This window comes from Pelodiscus sinensis, chromosome 2 (assembly GCF_049634645.1).
Source record: "Pelodiscus sinensis isolate JC-2024 chromosome 2, ASM4963464v1, whole genome shotgun sequence".
In the NCBI taxonomy this organism is placed as follows: domain Eukaryota; kingdom Metazoa; phylum Chordata; order Testudines; family Trionychidae; genus Pelodiscus; species Pelodiscus sinensis.
Genome location: NC_134712.1, coordinates 82,788,308 through 82,811,578, shown reverse-complemented (window position 1 = coordinate 82,811,578; position 23,271 = coordinate 82,788,308). Strand labels below are relative to the sequence as shown.

General features: G+C 43.6%; 1 protein-coding gene across 1 annotated transcript in view; it reads left to right on the top strand.

The window, feature by feature from the left end:
* The first annotated feature begins 466 nt into the window (after positions 1–466).
* EPB41L3 (erythrocyte membrane protein band 4.1 like 3) overlaps positions 467–23,271 on the top strand; it is a 207,961-nt gene continuing 185,156 nt past the window's right edge. The window contains exon 1 of the mRNA XM_075920939.1: positions 467–606. The gene's annotated coding sequence lies outside the window, so the exon portion shown is untranslated. The remainder of the gene's footprint in view (positions 607–23,271) is intronic.

The following is a 23,271-nucleotide window of genomic DNA, read 5'->3' as shown; positions in this document are numbered from 1 at the left end:
CGTGTTGAGGGTAAGGCCTTCCAAATTATTCTTGCTGAGGGTTCCCAATGGGCTAGCATGGTCACTCCACCTGCGCGTGAATCCGGACTAGCTCCCCAAGGTTCCACCGGTGTAAATAAGATCAGACGCTCTCTCCAGCCCTTCCCGTCTCCCCCACTTGCAAATTCCTTTCTCTCTGGCTGCCGGAGCCGAGCCGTGAGTCATGCAGGAGGCAATTCCCCGAAGCCCGCGCTCGCCCACGTCCCACGCCCGCTGCTGCAGAGAGCGGCGGCAAGCGGAGCACAGGCAGGGGGCGCGGGCTGCGCGCTGCAGGGAGGGCGGGCTGGGAGCGCAGGGCGCGCCAATGGGGAGGCGCGGTGGGCGAACGGGGCGGGGCCGCCGCGACGGGGGCTGACTCTGGGTCCGGCGAGCGCAGCAGGAGGGAAGTTGGTGCCGCCGCAGCTCGGCTCCAGGCGCGTTGAGTGCGGAGCGCTTGCGAGCAGCCCGGGCGCGCGTGTCCTCCCGGGGGCCGAGCCCCTGCTGGGCTGCCCTGCGCCCCCTGGTCCTGCAGAGAGGACCGAAGGGGAGCGTGGTCCGGAGCGGCAGGAGGAGCTGCCTACCCCGCAGGTGAGGTGCCTCAGTTCCGCCCCCCCCCCTCCCCTGCGCCTTGCCCTGGTGGAGGAACCGCTGGGCGGTGACTGTCCTTGGCTTGAGGTCAGTGGGGGAGGCTGCTGGACACCGGCCGCTGCCTGCTTCCTGCGGGCTGTTCAGCGGGGGGCTGCCGGCTGCACCCCTCGCCCCTGGAAGGAGAGCCCTGCCCGTGCGCTGCCCTCTGTGGCCCCGCCGCCAGCATTCCATGCCCGGCGCGCTCGCACTGCAGTGGCGTGGGGCTCCCGGGCGGCTAGCGGCGCTCGGTCCCAAACGCGGCCAGGTGCATCTCCTTCTGCCGGGGCTGGGGAGCCCCTCCGGGCTCTACGCGGTTAACCCGCAGCTTTCAGCGGCCGCCCGATTTCCCTGCTCCTGTGCAAAGCGGCTTGTCCCTCGCTGCCCCGCTGCTGTGTAGCTCCGCGGGCCCCTTCCCTCGCTATCCGGAGGAGTTGCGCTGCCGGCGCGCTTGCTTTCTGCCGCCCCCACTGCTGTCAGCGGCGGCGGGGCGGGATCCTCCTGTGGGCTCCCTTGTTTTCTTCGCTTCCCGAGCGCCAAGGCGAGAGGGGCCCGAGCCGGAGCCCGCCGTGGGGAAGCTCCCAGGGGCTGCAGCGGAAGCGAGTTCCTAGCGCTTCGTTGTGCCGGTGAAATCATGGGTAGTGTGCTCATGGACTTCACTGCTCTCCCAGGTCCTGCGCTGGCAGCGTGTGGTGAGCTCTTATTTTGAAGGCGCTGATGACTCTGTAGAGTAGAGTAGACGATTAGGCTGTAGCGATCTGCAGGGCTGTAAGCTGGGGAGCCGCTGCTGCAAAATTCTTCTCTGAAATCCCTTGGCTGCGGGGGACTAACCCCTTTCCCCCGTTTATATAATGTGCCCTAATTGACAGACACCCGGGAGGCTTTAATGGATGGATGTAGGGGATTGTAGGTGGCTATTTACATCTCTAGCTATTCTTATCACAGAGTGGCTGGAGGAGAGAGTGTGCTAAAGGCTCTCTCCTTATCCTCAGCCGCAATTAGCGTTTTTCCAGGGTAAGATCGCTTTGGAATCGGAGCGGGCTCTTTCGAGAGCGTGTGTGCTTTATCTTTTCTCCTTTGGAAGGCAGCGATGTTGTTTGGTTCCCGTGACTGTCCTACGGGCAATGCTGGGCACGTTGCCTGAGCTAATGGACTGGCTGATTGTCCGAGCGCGTAGCTGATGCGTCTTGCGGAGCCTTTAGTGGCTGGGGAGTGGCGTTTCATTTTGGTTAAAAGGAGGCGCGGATCGTTCAGATGGGCTTCAAGGGTAGGGCTGGGATTCCACTGAAAGTTGTCCTTTCCAGACATACAGCGAGCCAGAAATAGCCACTGGGTAGGGGCTGTAGCGCGCTGATGATTAGCTGAGATCAAAGTTGAACCAGCAGATTCAAGGTGAGGTGTGTCAGTGACAGGAGGTTACTGAAGGTTTTCGCAGCATTCCACAAACAACTTATTACCTCTGTGCATGACGCTGGTTACTACATGCATTCTAATACTATTCTTGATCAAAAGAGCCCCAGTGTATAGGTGCCTGGGACCCAGGATTACAGTGCACTGTAAGTAACACAGTTTTAAATCATTGTCTAAAAAGTTATTTGCTGCACATCTAAGCTAAATTGGAGGATTTCAGCTTTTGAGAAGACTGCAGAAGTTGCATTTCCTAATAAGTTGCGAGCTTTGTAGGTTAAACTGACAGGGTGAATGCAATCTTCAGGATTAGATGGAAGCTTACTTACTAATTTTTGGCCTATTTCTTGGCCCCCCATTTTTGTTTTTACAAAATATGTTTATACACACAGTTAACTTCTAATATTGGAAGTGTCCTAGCATGAAAATAAGATAAATAGAATGAACGATGTGATTCTAAACATCTTAACTTTCATTGCACCAGGAATGAGTTTTTAGAGACAATGCTGACTTTCAGAAGCATTTTGAAATGCACATGAATTGTGAAAGAGATTGTAAAATTCAGTACAATATCTTGAGCATTCTAAAGTTTGCCTTTTTGTACAGTTCAGCATTGGGAAGCTATTTTTTAAACTTTTCCTGACACTGTAGGACGCAAAATAATCATTTGGGACTTCCAGTGTTATTTAAAATGTGTTCCCATAGTTATTTGGTAAGGGCTGTTTTAACACCTGACATCTGCATTTGTGTCTGGCAAAAGGCTTTGCCTCTGGTAGTATAATAGAAGTAGAAGACTCCCTAGATGCCACTACCCTAGACATTTCCATAGAGTTGGGGATACTCTCCTAAAGGAAGTGTCAACAGTCAGGAAAGTGCTAGCCTCTTAAAAAAATATTACTAAGTTGATTCCTACGCTATCTTTTTAGTTTCATGAAAAATCTAACACTGGCTTATCCTTCTAGCCAAATACATATGGGTCTTTCCTAGTAATACAAATACCGTATACTTCCAATGTATGATTAATTCCTCTTCACATATAGGCCCTCTCTGCTGTTGTACAGATAGAATACTTTAGCACAGGCATTGATGCTCTTGATCTGAAAATGATGTTCACAAGTGTGCAGGTTTTTTTTAACATGAAAAACCTTTTTGGTTTTGTAATTCGAGAAAATTTTCATTAAGAATTTTTAAAGTTCTTCTGAAGAACAAACTTTTTTGTCTTTAGGATTTTATCAGAATGCAAGCATCAGGTGTTTAAGAACATTTTTCCAAGAAACTGTTCCTTCCCCCCCCCCCCCCAAGACCTCCCACTTGGCATTCCCAAGTTCAGTCACACAAGCTGAGCACTGCACTGTTCTATAAATACCATGCATTCCATTTTGTGTTTTTTTTTTTTTCAGGAACAAAATATGACCACTTTCAACAAGTGCATTTAATGTAAGGTTGTTTGCCAGATGGTCTTATTTTTTCCCTGGTTATAACTATGAGAGGAACATTGGAAAACAGATGAATTGATTTCTCCTCCCCTCCCCATCCTGCTGCAACAATAAATTCTGTAGCATGAGATTTATTATAGTCTCTAAGAAGGAGAATTTTGTAGCAGGCCCTTGTTCAAACATTGGCTGCACACTGCTGCCTAGAACAAGCTTAGGAAGGCACTTTGTTATCTAACATAACCTTATCTGCCATTCCAGAACTTCATAACAAACCTACTGGAACATGGAATGACCTTGGACAGGCATCTTTCAATCTGATGTGAGGCATTCTTGTACTTGGAATAGAAATGCTGTACACAACTGACATTTTTAGATTGATGTTTTTAAACTGATTTTAAGGGGAATAGAGATTGGTGGGACATTTAGTTGGAGGAGAGATTTTTTTTTAATCCCTAGTGGCAGTACCTATTTGAAAAATGGGTATATTGAGAATCAGGGCTGCCCTTAGGATTTGTGGGGCCATACACAGTATTATTACAGTAGTGCCTAATGCCGAACCATGCTCGTATGTATATTTTAGGTAAGAGTGGTCTTTTGGAAGATTTATTTAAAAGCTATTGTCTGCAGATCTAAATATTTTAGGTTAAAGATGTGCACTTAAAATCTATACAAGGATATTTTAGAGAGATGATTTTTATAATCTTTAACAACACATTTGCAAAATATTTTTAAAGCAAATCTAAGGCCCTGTAGACTAACATGTTGATAGAAAAAGGCAAAAGATTTATATGATCTGAAGAGAAATCAGATATTACAGTATTACACTGTTGCTTTTGTCAGTACATTTTGAAGATAACAGGATTGGCAAATGCTTGTTGAGTGACCTCATTACTGCTTAATGGCTCTTTAGGAGTTTGTGTTGTGCTAATAGGTCTGGCAGTCTGGAAGACTCTCACTTTTAACTTACAAAATACAGGACTATGTAGCACTTTAAAGACTAACAAGATGGTTTATTAGGTGATGAGCTTTCGTGGGCCAGACCCACTTCCTCGGATCATTTTGATCTGAGGAAGTGGGTCTGGCCCACGAAAGCTCATCACCTAATAAACCATCTTTGTTAGTCTTTAAAGTGCTACATAGTCCTGTTTTTTGTTTCAGCTCCACCAGACTAACACGGCTACATTTCTATCACTATTTTAACTTACAGTACTAGATCCCCTCTGAAGGAAGACTAACACCACTGGCTACTGCAGCTTGATGAGAAGCCTGCAGGAGAGTGGACATTAACGCCTGGGGCCCCCAAATTTTCAGGTGCTCTAAACAGCCCCACACATCCCTAAGGACAGCCCTCTTCAAAATGTGCAAATTATCATGATATCTGAGTTAGAGATGAAATCAGACTTCATTTTAAATCTAAGAAAAATGAACATCAAAATCCAAAGACAGAATCTGTCATTTCAGACAACTTTCACCTTACTAAAAGTAGGAAGAGTTTGTTTTTGACCATTCATGTATGTGTTCAAAAGCCCCAGGTTATTAAGACTAACTAAAAGCTAGTGTGGTGTGCTTCAAGCCTAATGGAGCTCTATTTTTAAATTTATTATCTTATACTATATTCCTTCCTTTCCAAAAATACTTCTGAGCACTTATAAATTGTATGCAGGAATCACTTTATCTTCTGAAATACTGCCATCTCTAGAAAGGAATGCAACAGTAGTTTAAGAGCACCCAGCAACACTATGCAGCAGCTTAGAACAAGAACTGAGGAAAATTTTGAAACTGTTGGGAAATTATATGTAGCTAGAATATATAATGACCCAAGCTGGCATTTGGCCTGGGCATCAAGGCTAATAACTCTGCTCTTGCAAGAGTGGTATGAAATATTTAATGACAACTGGTGCCTTGGTTTAAATGTGGTCGAAAGACGAGCCCTTTAATTGCACAGTGTCCCTAATAATCATGCAGAAGTTTGAGTGCTGACTCATTGTAACATTCTACACCGCCACCTGGGGTATTCTTGGAAGGGGCTGCGAAATAGCATCTGGAAGTAATTCTGCTTAGCTTGTAAGATCTGATGACCTTTCAACTTGAGGTAGTGTGGCTGTAGACTAAAACAGTAATCTTGGCTTTGAAATTTTTAGCTGCAGTTAGAGGAAATTTTGGGATTTGGGATCAGTATTTTATTTGGTGTTACCTTTGTTTTATTGAAGGACAATGCAAATGGCTGAGCCTATCTACTTACGTATTCACTCACATAGTGTTCTGTTAAATTTCAAATGTGCGCACTAAGGTTCAATAGCCCAATATCAAGCTGTGAAGACCTTTCAGATTCTACCTCAGTGCTCCAAGAGAGGTGAAGTAAGCATTAGATTTATACAATCTGCTATGTCCCTTTTTGAATATCCATAGCACTCCTGGTTTTATTGTGGGTTATTTCCAAGGTTTAAGCACCCTATTTTGACAGTGCTTCCCACTTCAAAATTTACATTTGCAAAAGCTTACCACATATAGAAAATGTAAATGTCTTAAATTCTGCATGACACTTCAAACATTTACTCCTTTATTTAAGATTTGTGGCTTAACATGAGTTACAAATCTGCTCATCAAATAGACTAGCTGGAAATGCAACAACTAGTACACTGGCACTATATGATGAAGACTGTAAGTTGGAATTAGGTCCTCGGAATAGAAACTAAATAAATATTTCCCAGATAAATATTTCCAACTAGAAAAGATTCTTCTGTGGGTTGTGAGTAGAAGGTCCATACTGAAAATATAAAATAAAAATCCACTGTCCTCTGAAACATTCACAGCTAATTTGATGCCTGAAAAACTGTGATTTCAGCGTCTGGTGAAGAAGCAATTGACCCTAAAATTGCTGCCTGGAGCTGAACCAACACATTCAGCTTCATAAGTGGTGTCTTGCACAAATGGAGAGGGTGAAGGAGGAGAGACAGAGTACGGAAGGAGAGCAATGAGAATAAAAAACTGAAAACATGGGCAATTACCTATCACCTCTTCAATATTACTACCACCCACATCCAAAAACCATGAAATGCCTCAAACTTGAGGTTTTTAAAAATCCGCCCTTGTTCATGTGCCTTCTGACTATTTATTTTAATGGGGAGCTGCCCACCCATAATTTGTGTAAAATCATCTCAGGTTCAAAACGGATTCTTGCATGCATGTTCAGAAACGCAGGCTTCTCTGCTCACTATGTGGGGACTCCATGTAGCCTCTCCTAGGGTATGTCTACACTATCACCCTAGTTCGAACTAGGGTGGTTAATGTAGGCAACCAAAGTTGCAAATGAAGCCCGGGATTTAAATTTCCCGGGCTTCATTTGCAGCTTGCCGGGCGCCACCATTTTTAAAGCCCCGCTAGTTTACCTATTCCGTGCCGTGTGTAGCCGCGGGCACGGAGTCCGAACTAGCGGGGCTTTAAAAATGGCGGCGCCCGGCAAGCTGCAAATGAAGCCTGGGAAATTCAAATCCCGGGCTTCATTTGCAACTTCGGTTGCCTACATTAACCACCCTAGTTCGAACTAGGGTGGTAGTGTAGACATACCCTCTACAGACTAAGCTGTGGGGAATTTACTGTTCTGTCCCTTTCCATGTCTTCCTAAACAAGGTAGGTCATCATAGGGGTAATCACCTCTTTCCATGCTTCCCCACAGTCACTTGCCCCCCTCTATTTCTTCTCACATTCTTCTTCTCTACTCTGCCACATTTCACTGTATCCCATGTGTGTTCCCCTCCCCAACCCATGCACTTTCCCTCAACTGCTCTATCAGCCTGCTGCTTCCCCATGTTTTCCTGATACTTACTCCGTTTGCTCTCACACCCACTTCTTTACACCTTTACATTCTCCTGTGACCTGTGTAGCCTTTCCAGAGGGATTAAATGGCTACTGTTTTTGTTGGGGACAGTTTCACCTTCACTTACAAAGGCTAAGCACAGCTAGTGGGTAGTTCTATGGATAGTAATGATAGCTGGTAGCCATCTGCGTAGGGGCAGAATGTCACAAAGTTGAGGGCAGAAATTAATGAGAAATCTTTCCAAAAAAAGTTCATAGGACCATCAGCAAAACCCTAAAAGGGGGCAATACAGCTTCTTTCTCCACCCTGGTATACGCTACAAGAACTTGTCTACCAAGGTGGCATATGTATCCTCAGTTACATGTGTATGTGAGAAAAAGAGGAACACATTTGAGAATATATTTGATAATTTTATTTGTGTGGGTAGAAAGCAAGCAAGCAAGGAAGGTAAGTGTGGGAGATTTACTACACTGATTGCTCGAGAGTGAACAGTGAACTGCTTGTTTGTCATCTCTTCTGGGAGGATAAACTACCCAGTGGAAATTTGTCTGTGGTCATTTTAAAGAAAATGAGGCAAGAGCAAGCACCTGCTGCAATGCAGCCAGTGACACTGAAGTACATAATATATGGTGAGTGAGTAGGATTCTTCAGCAATTTATGCCACATAATATAGTTCTATTTCCAATACAGTAGTATGTTTTGACATTTTGTAGGCTTTTCATTGTAGACGTGAACTGAAATTCTGTCTTTGTACCTGCCATGAAATATGGGTATCATTTTGCATCTGCAGTTCATTCATGCTTTTCTTGTTCGTTGACACCTTTCCTCATCTTTCACCCATGGGACCAAAGTTGCAGGTACAATTTTGCACTCAGAAATGTAAGCCTGATGTGAAAAATCTGGCAACCCATGAGCAGGCTGAACACATTTCATATGGGTCCCTTCACTTGCTCTGAGTTCGTGACCAGTGTGCTGGATGTGGAGGAGCTGAGAGGTGTGGCAGTACACATGGCTTGAATTAACAATAACAACCCAATACATGGTTTCTGCTTTTGCAGGACCCCAGTATAAAAATTGATTAGCCAGCAATTCAGTTCATGACGAATGCATTAGAGCTTTTGGTGATAGGTGGCAATTCTGTCATTAAAATAGATTAAGCAATTTTGTCTACATATTCCTTTTGAATACTTCATGGTCATATACAAAATAAAGTGTAGATGTAAAGAACTGTTACTTATGCTGAAGCTGGTCATGAAGATATAGCCTGGATACCTACCCATAATGCCTGAGTTAGAGAAGGTCTTGTTGCTGCAATAAACCCAGGGTTCTTCTGGCTCTGGTGAAATGAGAAGTGTCTGATCATAATTAAGGATGTACAGTATCAGTTAATTTACTAGTTGAGTAGTCGATAGAATTTCCATCAACTACTCGACTAATAGATAGGCGCTTTCGCATTCCTCCTTTGAAATGTACAAGAGCTCCCGCTGGAGCATGCCTGCTTTGAAATGTACGAGAGTCCTGTGAATTTCAAAGCTGAAGCACCCTCATGGAGCCCGGAAGTCTGACTCCGGGCTCCATGCTGTGCTGCTGCTTTGAAATGCCACACGAAGTTCAGGGTCAGCTGGGGACTCCCCAGCAGACCTCAGGTTCCACACAGTATTTCCCCAGAACCTGATGTCAGCTGGGGACTCCCCAGCTGATCCTGGGTTCCATGGAAATGTCACATGCGGCGCTGGGATCAGCTGACTCCCCAGCTGACCCCAGGCTCCATGCGGCACTGCTGCTTTGAAACGCCATGGCAGCATTTCAAAGGGGCAGCACCGCACAGCTGAGCCTGGGATCAGCTGTGCTGTGCTACAGTTTTGAAGTACTCCTTCCTCCACCACCCCCTTTTTGCTGCCTCTATTTTATAGAGGCAGCAAGGGCGGCGGGGCGGGGGGAGGGGGATCGACTAGTCAACTGGACTATCTGATAAGCATTTGCTTATTGGATAGTCAACTAGTCCTTAACATCCTTAATCGTAATATGGTTAGTGTGAAAGAAATAACTGAAGAACAAGGTAAAGTGTGTGTGTGTGTGTGTGCGCGCGCACGCGTGTGAGGCTAACTACCATTGTCTACTGAATAAATATAATATTACACTTCATAAATACAATCCAGGGTTCAAGAATTGGGTAGTAAATCTAATCCTTGATGTTACAAATCCGTAGCACATTAGTAGTAGTAATTTGTTATAATTTATATATCATTTCACTTCAAAGTGCTTTACTTCATTTCAACCACCAGCTACGTGTGTATACTTCTGAACTGAAACGTGGCAGTTTTATAACAGCACTTTAGTAATAGAAATGACAGTTTCCAACTAAAAATACAGTTCAGTTATACTAAATTGTAATTCAGCCAAATTGGCATACAGCCCAGACACTAAACTGACCTCTCCTTTTGCAAAATGTTATGGGCAAGGCCAACACGTGACATAGGCAGTACAAAGGGAGTTGCGATGAAACATTTGTTTGTAGTTGTCAAGGAATTTATCACCATGCTGTCTTTTTTTTTTCCTTTGCTTATAACTTGTCTGTTTTGTCTCACCATCGTATACACAATCATTCTTTAACTTCCATAGTATTAGATGTTAGAGTTACTTGGATAGGGTGGAGGAGACAGCAACTACCATCCATTGGAGTGTTGAATATTATTCATGTTTGCTGGTTGCAGTGTCCTTAGAGCCAGTAGATGATTTTCCCCCTAATGTCCTATTAAGAATATTAAATCCGTGCGATGTCAGAAGGAAAAAAAATACAACTTCTGAATTTCGAGTTCAAAGTTTTCTTCTTCGGGCCATCTAAATATTAGTCATGCCAGATTCTGCTTAGCTTGAGTGATCTGATCAGATCACAGCCCAATATGGATACAGTGCAGCCTACTATAATGCTTTATAGTTTCTGAAGACTCTTGGTTTGAAGAATCTGAGCAGGCCAAAAATATCTGATGGGAAGATAATCACAAATCTCTGACAGCAGATGGGATAACCTTTGTCTTTTTGGCACATTTTCAGTATTAGCAGTGAATTGTGCAGGCGAAGGGTGGTGATCCAATCACTAGTATAATAAAACTAGTATTTCTTGTTCTTTTTTCATTAGAGTCCATGTTGTTTCCTTTTATCTGGTATAGTAACTCTGCACTTAGTACCTCTAACTCTCCCTTGAATTCCAGGAACAATCAGATTATACAGTAAAAGAGACTTTGCTCTGCAGTTACATGCATACAATATATTATGGCTGGTCGGAGAGACATCTAGAAATTTGTACAGTGTCTCAGAATAATTTTATCCCCCAAATTTAATAAAAAGCATGCTAGTTAACTATTTCAGGATATATTTACATTTAATTAAAAAATTCTTCAGAAGCATTCTATTGGGCAACTTGCTAGCTGGAGTTAAGAGTAAAATTATACTTCCCTGCATACAAAAGCTCTACCAGTAATGTACAAAATCATTGATGGGGTAGGGTAAATTTAAGCTTTAATGGGAAAGACTTTTCTGGATGTTTTTTGTTTTTTGTTTTTGGCTATGCAGGTACTTCTTGACAGCTCCAATCGATAGAAAACCTGCATTATTTTAGCTGTGGTTACAGTGTATTTTGGAATTTCAACAGTTTTCAGGGTGGATATGATAACTACTTATAGATTGGAAGTTAGCTCTCAGTTCCACAAAGCTGTTGCATATGTTGCTAGCCCCCAGTAAATCAGTTCACATTGGATAGGATCATGAAAATTACCAGTGTGTGTGGGTTTAGCTCAATCTTTATACTCTATATATCTCAATATTTAAGGGGCTAGGTGTGTATTATATATGAAAATGGTATTCCTTTTGTGCACTATGTAGATGCAGTTTTTGCTACCTAGAATTGTCAAATGAAAAGAATGCAAGAACATGACATCGCAATGAGGGCTTTAGAGGAAGAATGCATCATCTTTGACAGACCACTACTAAACCTTAATTATTTTCCAAATGTTATGCTAGCGTGTTTCTTTGGTAGTAGGTTATTTTATGGAGAGAATTTTTGTTTTCAATCTATTGAGTCAATTGATAGAAACAATTCTGTAATGTAAAACAATGACATTGTTATTGACTTACTAAATTGTTTTTCTCTTTCTTTACTGTTTTTACCAATTGTTATGACTGATCGACTGACTGAAACATGGATTTGATACATTGGATGAAACTCTGGCACTTGGAACGTGGACAACTTTTGGGTGAGTCTTAAAATCATTTTTAAGTCATTGGGCTTTTTTTTCTCCATGGAAGGAAAAGAGCATAATAAATTAGGATTGGATTTAATGAAAGATCCAGTTTGTATGCCACAAACGACTGCATGGTTGTAGAAGCAAGATGCAACTTTTATTGAATCTGATGCTTATGTTGCTTGAGTCTATGCCACCACTCCAGCTCTGTTTTGATATTGTCAGAGATAGAGAAGATAATATTGAGAGGATTAATTCTAAATTATACAAGTTTGAGCTTTAGTATTTATCACTCTTACAGAATTGTTGACATGAAAATGATTTCTAAATTACTCTATAAAGCTTGCAAACAACTAATTGCACTTAAATATTTTCTTGGGCTTATAATATTACTTCTGTAAACGTTTCCAATAAAAACTAATTCATTGTGTGACTTTTCAGCACCAGACTGCAAATCAGTTCATTTTTTCATAATGTCAATGTTGCTTGTAGCACGAATCCCTAGAAGAGGTATACTGTTGACTTGTTTGCATTAAATACTATACCATAATTCTTGTGTACATAAAAGATTTCCAATCCAACTAGTCTCTGTGAAATTGTTTAATAAAAGTACAGTAGCATAGCTACTCCAGGGTCGTATTCTTCACTCTACACACAAATTGAGGGTAGAATACCAATGCCAAGGTATTTTGGTTGCTTTCTGCAGATTAGGCTAGCATATCTAGCATTCTGGGTTTTCAGTTAAAGGTGGTGAGACTGTTGCAGATAAAGGTGTTTGCTGCAAACATATCAGCCAAGAGACCCATTCCAGAAACGTGTTTGGAGTTCTCAGTGTTTTCTCAGAATTGTTATAGTAGTAAGGTTGCCTCTTTGAAAACTTACTCTAAATATGGGGTTGGGTTTTTTTTTTTTTTTTTTTTTTTTAGTTTTAGAAAGCTTTAAACATAACATTTGGAATTAAAAACATTACTCTTATTTTGATAGGCATTGTGATAACACTGAATAAATCTTTCATTTAAGGCTAAAAGACTGAGTTTATAACTAGAGGGCTCAATTCAGGAATCTTATTTAGATCTGAACAAAGGTGAGCATCATCAGTGATTTAGATAATGACACATAGAGCACATTTATAAAGTTGGTAAATGATACCAAGCTGAGAGGTTGGTTGCAAGTGCTTTTGAGGTCTGCTTTTAATTCAGAATGATCTGGACAAACTGGAGAAATGGTCTGAGGTAAATAGGATGAAATTTAATAAGGACAAATGCACAGTACTTCACTTAGAAAGGAATAATCAGTTGCACACATATAGAATGGGAAATTACTACCTAGGAAGGAGTACAGCAGATATAGTTCTAGGGGTCATAGTGGACCACAAGCTAAATGTGAACCAACTGATTGTCACTGCTGCAAAAAAAAGCAAATGTCTTTCTGGGATGTACAGGCAGTCCTCGAGTTACGCGGATCCGACTTATGTCAGATCTGTACTTACGAACGGGGCTTTTCTCGCCCCGGAGGATGCGGGCGGCGGGACCGCCCAGACGCGCCGCGGTCCCGCCGCCCGCATCCTCCGGTGTGAGACAAGCTGCTCCGTGTCTCCCTGGTCTGTGGGGGGGGGGGGTGGTCTACTGGGGGGGCCCCCAGCAGACCAGGAAGACGTGGAGCAAAGCCGCAGAAGACCCGGGCGGCGGAACCGCGGCGCGTCTGGGTGGTCCCACCGCCCGCGTCCTCTGCGGCTTTGTTCCGTGTCTCCCTGGTCTGGCCGTGGCTCCACTGCCTCTTAACCCAGGCCCCCCCCCCCCCCCCCAGGTAATCCTAAGGCCATTCTGGACCCTGGGGACTAACATCAATATAGAGGACTATCCCATCCATAAGAAGGTTGGGGTGGCTGCTGGAGGGCCCCCCAAAGCACTTGGCCTGGGTCAGCTGCCCTGAATCGTCTTGTAGAGGGGACAGCTGCTGAGATGGTGCATAAGTATCAAATACCTAAAAAGTTGATATAAGAAGGAGGGAGACAAATTATTCTCCTTAAACTCTGATGATAGGACAAGAAGCAATGGTCTTAAATTGGAACAAGAACGATTTTAGGTTAGGCATTAGGAAAAATGTAACTGTTAGGAAATTTGTTGTGGGGGTTAAGCTCCCTAGGAAGGTTGTGGAATCTCCATCATGGGAGAATAAGAGCAGGTTAGACAAACACGAGTCAGGGATGGTCTAGAGAATACTTAGTTCCACTGTGAGTGCAGGGGATTGGACTAGATGATTTCTTGAAGTCCAGTCCTATGATTCTGGAAGCATTTGCTTATCTTGAGTTAGAGCCATAAAACATAATCTAAAACTTTAGTGTCTTCTAGATTTCCCATTAAAATGCAAGTAGTATGCAAATGTGAATAGATGCTTCTGTTCTGATGTTTTAATTCTCCGTTAAACATCACCAACTTCATTAGTGGTTCTTTGATACATTGCAGTTGGATTTCAGCACTTAATTCACAAATAACGTCCTAACTGATTTCTATTTGATGTGCAACAAAGACCTCTTCCATCCCCTCTTCAGATGCCTAGGGCTTAGAAGCAGAGGGAGATTATCTGGACTACTTGTAATACAACAGAAGAGGGTTAGTCTTGGCATCTATTAGCACTCATGAGCTAGAGAGGATTGCTCAGAACTGATAAGGTACCATGGCTTGTTGCTCCTACTTTTTACTGACTGAATGGGTTCCATTCATGGCACTCCGTTACCCTGCTGGCCTGGGGACATGTGATCGAAAGACAGTAGCTTTACTTTGAAAAAGACAAACATGTTTTTTTAAAGAACTCCCCACTAAAAAAATTATCACATTTATTTTTTGTTGTACCTTTCTGGGATAATGCCTCTTCATCCCTTTTTATTGATCCTGCACTTCTGTTGGAGAGCCTTTTGACTCAAGGCAATAATTTGAGTTCAGGGTCCTGGAGGATTAATGGCCTTGATCATTTTTCATATGCTGTTTCATGAGGGGATGAACAAACATTGCATTGCTACTTCTTATAGATACCTCAGAAATGTAGCTAAAATACATTCCTTTGCTGCTGCTTATGGTTATTCTCAAAAATGTAGCTAAAATGCAGTTAAGTGGCCTTCTGCCTGACTGGTGCAGGGTAATTTCATACATGAGTAGCAGTGGGCTTCTATAAGTGAACTGATTCAGATTCCCCTTCTTTGATGTGCTAAGAAGCCTTCATCAGTTTGAGAGAGTAATGATTCCTGTGCCCAGGAACATGCTTCATATTTTCTCTGCCATACACATTAATAAAATCTCAAGTCTGAGAACTATTGAAATGATTTGTTCACTATCAAACTCCAGACAGTATTGCATTTTATTTTGAGACTACCTTACATTATAAAATATTAATGTAAAAGTGTAACTAATGATTCATGTGCTGCATACACAGATGCCACATTTAATACTTGTTTTGTGGGGCATAGTTGCGAGTCACAGCAAAGGATGGTTAAAATGGGCAAACTTTGTTTCATCCAGTTTTCATTTATATAGTTTTGATTATATTTGAGGCTGAGAAAAAACAGCCTGGTTATATTTGAATGTCACCACAATTATAATTGAAATTTTCATAACAAAAACATCACTATTAGAAGAGCCCGAAGGTTGGTAAACAAGCTAAGTGGGAGGGGAGTGCTACACTTCTTCTGACCACATAGTTCACTAGCAGTTCTGAATAAAGTTCACTGTAGGGATGTAAAATCCTGTGGAAAATATTCATCAGCTAAACTATATGGTTAACTGGCCCACTGCACTATGGGTGGGAGGCCACTGCAGCATCTGCCTGCCTGCAGCACAACAGAGTGAGTCTGGCTGGGCTGGAGCAGCCCTTTGCTCACAGCCTGCTGTGGTTGGGGGGCTGCTCCGGCTGGGCCGGGCATGAGTTAACTAGTTACGCCAGGAAGCATAGTAAGCATGTCAGTAAGGCAGTGTGTACTGGGTAACCATTTAACCCAGTTAGGCTAGGCTCTGAGGATTGCTAATTACTTCTGAAAACCTGGAACATAAGATCTTCTGAGATCCTAGAGACTGGGATATAAAACTGTAAGGTGTAGATTGTTTTGAGAGGAAGAGAGTTTTGGCCACTTCATAGAAAATGTGTGAGAGTATTGATGATTATGTGGTATCAACCAGAGCATGGATTGTGAGAGGAGATAAGGGAAGAGAGAATTGGGAATGGATAGGTGTCTATATGGATGGAAAAGATGAGATTTTTAGGATGGATTTCCATGTTGTGACATGTCTAGTTAGGAAAGACTTTCCAACAATTTGTATAAACTCTGAATAAGCATCCAAACTTTAGGAAGGTGACCTGTAAAAATGGAACCACTCCACCAAACACTTTGAATTCAGCTACCTCTGAAAGAACAGAAAGACTGTGGATAGTGAATTTGATAGAAATCTGTTAAATACCCATCTCTTATTTTTAATTGCCTAAAATAAACAGGTTTTGTTCATTTTTTGGTTGTGAAGGGGTCTAGGATAATTTAGAAACAGCTTTTCCCTTGCTTTATCTACCTCCAAAAAAGGATGGAGGTGGATGGGGCGCCCTCATAACACTGGTTGGAATATAGATTTAACAACTCCAAATGGTATTTCAGAGGCTTTGATCAACCGCTTTATTGAACACCTCCTTTTTTCTACCTTTCTCCCATCTGCTCCCACCCACATAGCAGCTGAAATTTCTATGCTTGTCCTATTGTGACCTAATTATGACCAACTGCGACCAACAGTAGAGATTAAAAAAAATACAGTAAAACTTCAATTCTCCGGCATCCAGTGGTCCGGCACTCCCAATAGTCTGGCACCAACTGGAACCCGGAAGTGCTCTGACCAGCCGGACAATTGGAGCTGCTCCGCACCGCTTCCTCAAGCCCACTGCTGAAACTGACCAGCTGCGGACCTGGAGAAGCTGTGCGGAGCAGAGCAGCTGGGGTGCTGCCGGAGTGGTCCCGCAGCGCCGCCCCTCACCCCCCTGCTCGGTGCCCAGCAGCACCCCAGCTACTCTGCCCCATGGCTTCCTCAAGTCCACTGATGGTCAGTTTCAGCAGCGGCAAACTTGGGGAAGGGCAGGCAGAGCAGCTGGGGTGCTGCCGGGCGCCGAGCAGGGGGGTGAGGGGCGGCGCTGCGAGACCAATCTGGCAGCACCCCAGCTGCTCTACCCCACGGCTTCCCCAAGTCCGCCGCTGCTGAAACTGACCAGCGGTGGACTTGGGGAAGCCGTGGGGCAAAGCAGCTGGGGTGCTGCTGGGTTGGTCCCGCAGCACTGCCCCTCACCAGCACCTGGTTCGCCTCCCCCAACCCTTCCCCCTCTTCTCCCCCCCCCCCCAAGACCTGTCACAGCCTCCTGCTGGAGTACCTCCTGATACTCCGGCATATCCGATAATCCAGCACCCCCTGGGTCCCAAAGGTGCCAGATTATCAGAAGTCTGTTGTACAGTGTATGCTGCAACCTTCCATTTCCAGTGGCTGAAAGCATAATGACCATAATATTCTCATCATTCCCTAGGAGAAGCTAAAACCATGAGGTTTCTCCTCCACTATACACTGCCATACTCCAGTCTATAGTGACTGTCCTCAGAGTTGTATTTAAGGAACAACTGTGTCTTAATGTTCACTTTTCTGTTAACCTCACGTACGAGCAGGCAGATCAAGCTGAAGAATTTGCTTTTTATTTTTAATTTCTTTTATACATATGCAGAGTCTTTGTATTTTTTAACCATAGTTGTTCATTTTCAGCTGTTGCCTGGATAATAGTGCTGATGAACAAGTATTTAGTCTGACACACAAAGGCTTAGCTGTAAAGAAAATGAAGCAGAGAAAATTACTGTGGCAAAGGTTTCTAAATTATACTTGTACAGGAAGATGTTGATAAGGAAGTAGTTAAAAATTACTGTTTAGAGAAGGGTGAAAAAAGGTCTTATGACCTCTATTTTAGGTCTCAGCAAAATGAGGAAACCATTATTCCCAAGGTCAGTGAGATAAGTTTGTTGCTAATAAAGTAATTGTTCTATTGAATCCAAAGCCTGTTAGAGTAGTCATTCCAGGATGGTTAGTGGGCTTTAGATCAGGCCACAAATGAAGTTAAGTGAAAATTATTTTTATTTCCTTTGAACATGAAATATAAAATTGTTTTTAAAGTTCTTTCTAACATGTGTTTTAATCTCACGTGGATACGCTAAAGATTTTAAATTAATGTGTATTGAAAATGCATGGAAGTGCTATTGTATTGTTGGGGCAGGGAATATTTTTTAAAGTCTTAGATTTATAACCAACTATATCCTTATTGAAGCTAATGACACAAATCCTGTGGTCTTTGACAGGAGCAGAGGTTAGCTCCACGGGCCCTCATGTGGCAAAGCAATCTAGATGCAGTTAAATGTCCACATACCCAGATGGCTTAGTAAGATCAGGGCCATTGCCTATGAGAAACTTTTTTGAAGATTAAGTAAAGGGCATGGTCTACTAGCAATAAATCTTTCACATAATAACCTTCGACTTGTTTCAAATAATCAGCACTAAGTAACCATGCAATACAGGCAGTCCCCGGGTTACATACAAGATAGGGACTGTAGGTTTGTTCTTAAGTTGAATTTGTATGCAAGTTGGAACTGGTACATATAGTAGGGGAAACTCTAGCCAAACATTTCTCCAGAGCTCAGTTTTATTCTCCCACACCTCACTTCCCTCAGTCCTTTATTCTCAAGCTGAGGTGTCTGCTGAGAAAAGCCGCTCCGCGTCTCCCTGGTCTGCTGGGGGGAAGCAGCTAGTGTGGGGTTGCCTCACCCCGTTTGTAAGTAGGGATCCGATGTAAGTTGGATCCATGTAACCCGGGGACTGCCTGTAATTATAATCCATATATTATTTATTGTCCCTTCCCCTCATCCAGGAAGTGGGATAAAGAAAACACACTGTACAGACATTTTAATAGAATAACGCTATTAATAGAATAACGCAGGACACTTGTTTTGATGACTGAGCCCCTCTCTAGACACTAGGAGTGGAGAACTTTTTTCAATCATGGGGCACTGACCGCACACAAGTGAGAAGAAACAAAAAAAAAATCTTCCTACGCTCACTGACTTCACTTAAAAAACAACACATGCTCTGGTTGACCAACACAAAATACTCTGTGAGTGTGTGAGAGAGAGAGCAAGTGATGGCGTGAGCATGGCAGGGCCTTGGAGGAGGGGCAGAATGTTTGGTTTCGTATGGGCAGAACGTTGGCAACACTAATTTATTGTAAGCAGAACAAACCACTTATGAAAAAAATGAAGTTTCTTTTAAGAAGCTTGAAGGCAGTTAGCTCTCTTAAGTTGACTGATAGTCTTGTTCATGGGCAGCGGGTATAGGAATCAGGGGAAGGTAATGTCTTCCCAAACTGCCAGCCCAGCCCCACCCACACTGTCACCAACCTCATTCAGACTCCTGGAGCTGTCTGGGCTTCAGCCCCAGTGAGGCTGGGGTCGTGCTGCCACACTCTGGGGCCTGAGGGGGCCACCTGCCATGGATCCTCCAGGACATGTGGGGCCCCAGTCCTGTAGGGCTTCAGGGAAGGCTGGGGCTGTGAGCAACCTGCCTGCCTTCCCCTATTGTACTCTGGCTTGAGAAGCTGGGGCCATGTGCCACCTGCCCTGCCCCCACTGTACTCCTGTGGAGGTCCACACACCACCTACCCTCCTCCACCCTCACCCCATGTCTGCCTGGGGAAGGTGGGACTGTGGCCACATGCCCCCACCCTGCTGTACCCCCTCAGTGTTCCGGTCAGGTCCTGTGCTTCTGCTGCCTACCCTCCATCTCTCCCCTTTGCCACTCCCTCAGGGGCTGAGGAAAGCTGAGACTGCCAGGGGCTGAGGAAAGCTGAGACTGCGTACCACTCTCTTCTCTCTCCCCCCCCCCCCATGCTTCTGGACTGGGGTGTGGGAGTTGGAGGGTGAGACTGTGTGCTTCCTGCTGGGGGAGGGGTGGGCTGCCCCTATAGTGCGGGCGAGCACTTGACTCCGATGTGCCCCTGGGGCTTCGTTGGAAATGAGTTAGGTAAGGCCAATGGCCTGTACTGTTCAAAGGTGCAAGTAATGTTAGCTCACATGTCCTGTATCAACCTAAGACATGGGCAAGGGTTGTCTACTTCTGAGTTGTATGTGATCTTTGCCTTTTGAGACAGTTTAGACAGTCTACCTGAAATACTGCAGAAGTTGCAGTCTTTTGTAATGCAGCCTGAGATAACTGTCTGGATTTATCCAGTAGCTGTGAGTGATCCCCAGGTTAGATACTGTATCTTAGAAGTGTTTTCCTTTCTTTCTCTCTCACTCTCTCCCTGGAATGGCTCTACGGAGGGGTTGTGCTGTTGCATTCTGTTTTTAACACCAAAGTTCATTGACCACAGCTAATCATAGGGTGTGTTGTGTTCAATGAACTGGCATTTTATCAAAGACATTCCAAAATATTTGAGCTTTCCGATAACTAGTGAAATCTAAGCAAAATTCAATTGGATTTAAGCTGTTTTTAGAAAAGAGAGTACTAGGGTAGTCTGAGTCCATATGTTTTTATTTTAAAATGTAGATATCTAACTAATTCATATTACTCTTCCATCTGTCTCAGTACTTTGTCATGTGGCACTTTAAGTCCCTGTGTTTCTAGTTTGCCAAAGTACTTGAGCTCTTTTCTTTTTCAAACTAATATAAAATGCTTGTAGAAAATTCACATTATTCTTAGTCCCTTTTTTCTGCTGTCCAGCATTACAACTCGTGGTTTTTTTATTCAGAAAGATAATTGTTGTCTAGTGTGTGTGTATATATATGTTTGGCTGTTTTGATGATTGAAACAGATGTTTGACTTTTTGGTCATGTTTATTCATAACCAGATACTGCAATGGGTTTATGAGAAGATGTACGGATAGTTTTCAGTTTTGGGAAGTGGGCTCCACCTAGTGTTTAAATTATAGGATTCAATTTCTCAGATTTGTTTTCCTGAATGCCCTTGTATAGTTAAAAGACACAGAAGAAAGTAAGATGAGTATCATTTTCAGTAATGGTTATCTAAACTAGAAAGTTTACAGGTACAGTTAGTATACTAATGATAATGACCTGCAATATTGAATTGGTTATAATCTTAACTGCAAAAAAATTAATACAGTATTCCTGTTATACAGGAGCAAGCATGTTGAAAAGAAAATAAAACAGCATGACAATAATATGTTCCTAGGTATTTTTAGTTGATTGCCATACGTATTTTTGTTGTGGCATATTAGAAGACAGTTTTTATTAAAATCTGCTGCAGGAAAAACTATAGTTCTGTAAAAAGGTGATACATTGAAACAATTTGTTGTTTGGATTAGTATCAAATCAACAAAATATTTTTACAGTATATAATACCTGTTCATTAACACACATGACTTCTATTCTGTTTCTTAACTTCACCATCATTTTTCAAGTCTGAGCAATTTATAGTTAGTCTTTGAGTGGTTGCAGATATGTGTTCCACTCAGGTGCATGAGTGCCCAGGACATCAAAGCAAGAGGACTTTGCCCAGCAGTGTCATTGGAATGCTGTTTGAGTCCTGTGTGTCTGTTCCATTAAGGTTAGTGCTTCTCCGACCGCCCTCAGTTCCTTCTCACTACTCCTGGTTAGGATTGGAGTATTGTGTGAGATTTACCTCACATGTCCTTTCCCCTCATTCTTTTATGGGAGTCTACGGTATACAGTGAGTGTAGATCAGTGGTACCCCTGACGTTTAGTTAAGCTGCATAGTTAATTTTACCTGGATAATGCCCTCACCAGGGTTTAAAAATTGTTCTTCTTCATGTGAGCTGCTCTCCTCAATAGTGACACCTCCCTCTGTCCCCCCCATCCCCCAGCACAGTGTTTTGTGGTGCTAGGAAAAGGGCACATTAAGGAAAGGTGCTTGTTACGCAAGTCATTAAAGAAGTGATTACTAGACACATCTGAAACAGCACTTCTGAGAGCAGATCAAGATGCCTGCTTTGGCACTACAGACCTCGTCAAATTGTCTGGTGCCACTTTGGAGCCATCATGAAGCGTGAGTCTAAGCCCAACAGCCAGTGCTTCCTTTATTAGGAAGAGGAATTATTCCCTTTCCTCGGGTCCTCCAAATGAGAGGTCTTATAAACTAGTCAGGACTATTCCAGGACTCGCTCAAAAGGAATCCTCTTCATCGTCGAAGAGGAATGCTGACCAGCACTGCGAGTCCTCTGGTACATGATGCAGAACAGGCCTGTATCACTGCTTCCCATAGCACAGTGGGATCAGATGGATTTTGTTTAATTGATTCCGGATTAATTGAATCTGGTACAGACAATGGCCCCATCAGCACCGACTGATTCCATAGCCCTGACATATCAGTTGGTGTCAGAACTGCTCTTCCTCCTTTAGTTCAAGGGCTGTAAGTTGCCATGCCTTCAACATTATCTGCTGCTGCACCACTAGTGCCATTTTGCTGGGTTGTGGAACTGTCTTGAAAGTCAGCATTGCATTCTGCACCCTCTGGGATTCTGACTAGAGTTGCAACTGATGCCCTTTGAGGTACTGAGGAGCCCACCTGTGTGGATGCTGTCTTGGGCACCACCAATTAATTGGATTTGATACCAACCATGGTTTTGGCACCCTCATTTGCTCCAGTGCCGGCTACAAGGGATATGCATCTTGTATCTACCAACAACTTTGACCACTCGTTCATCCTCAGCACCAATGGTTTTTTCATGTTGGGCTCTGGATGAGGCTGACTGTTTGCTCTTCCAGGTTTAGCCCCTCCATTCCCATTGCTAGCACTCCACCACATCTGTTGTGGAGACTTCTTCTTTCCTCTAACTTTCAAAGCACCATTCTTGACCCTTGTATCGCCCTTAGTACAGGGATTAGAGCTATCAAGTGATTAAAAACTTTAATCACAATTAATTGCGTGATTAATCACATGCAACTCCCCTTTGAAACATCGCTGCAGCGTTTCAACAGGGCAGCGCTGCATGGAGCCTGGGATCAGCCAGAGTCCCCAGCTGACCCTGGGCTCCATGCAGCACTGCTTCTTGTAAGTGCCACTATGGCGTTTCAAAAGGGCAGTGCAAGGAGGAGCCCGGGGTCAGCCGGGGTTCATGCAGAGCTGCACTTCAAAGGAGCATCGCAACTGGAACTGCGGATCAGCTGGAGTCCCCGGCTCTGTCATTGCAAAGCCCCTTTGAAAAAATGCCTGAGCCCTTCGCAACGCGGAGCTGGGGATCAGCTGGGCACCCCAGCTGATCCACAGCTCTGCTTGTGCTGCCCCTTTGAAGTGCCGAAGTGGCACTTCAAAGAGGCAGCGCAGCATTAACGCCTGCGATTAGTACGTTAATTTTTTTAACGTGTTAATCCTGCCCTGCGTTAATCATAGGCGTTAGGGCTGTCAATTGACCTGAGTTAATGGGGATTGACACAATTCCTGCTGTAGGGATATAGCTCCTTGACCTGCTTGCCTACTGATCACCAATATCTTACCTCTATTCCCAGTGGTCCCCACTGAACCCTGAGAATTTTCATTGGTCTGGAAATCCCACTCTTCTATGCTCTTGGGCAAGATTACAAATTCCAGCTGACATTTCTGACCCTGAGCAGCCTATATTATAAGTGAAGTCAGAGGTTATTCTTCCTGAGCCACCCCATGCTGACCACCTCTTGAAGAAACTATATCGCCTGATACATTCG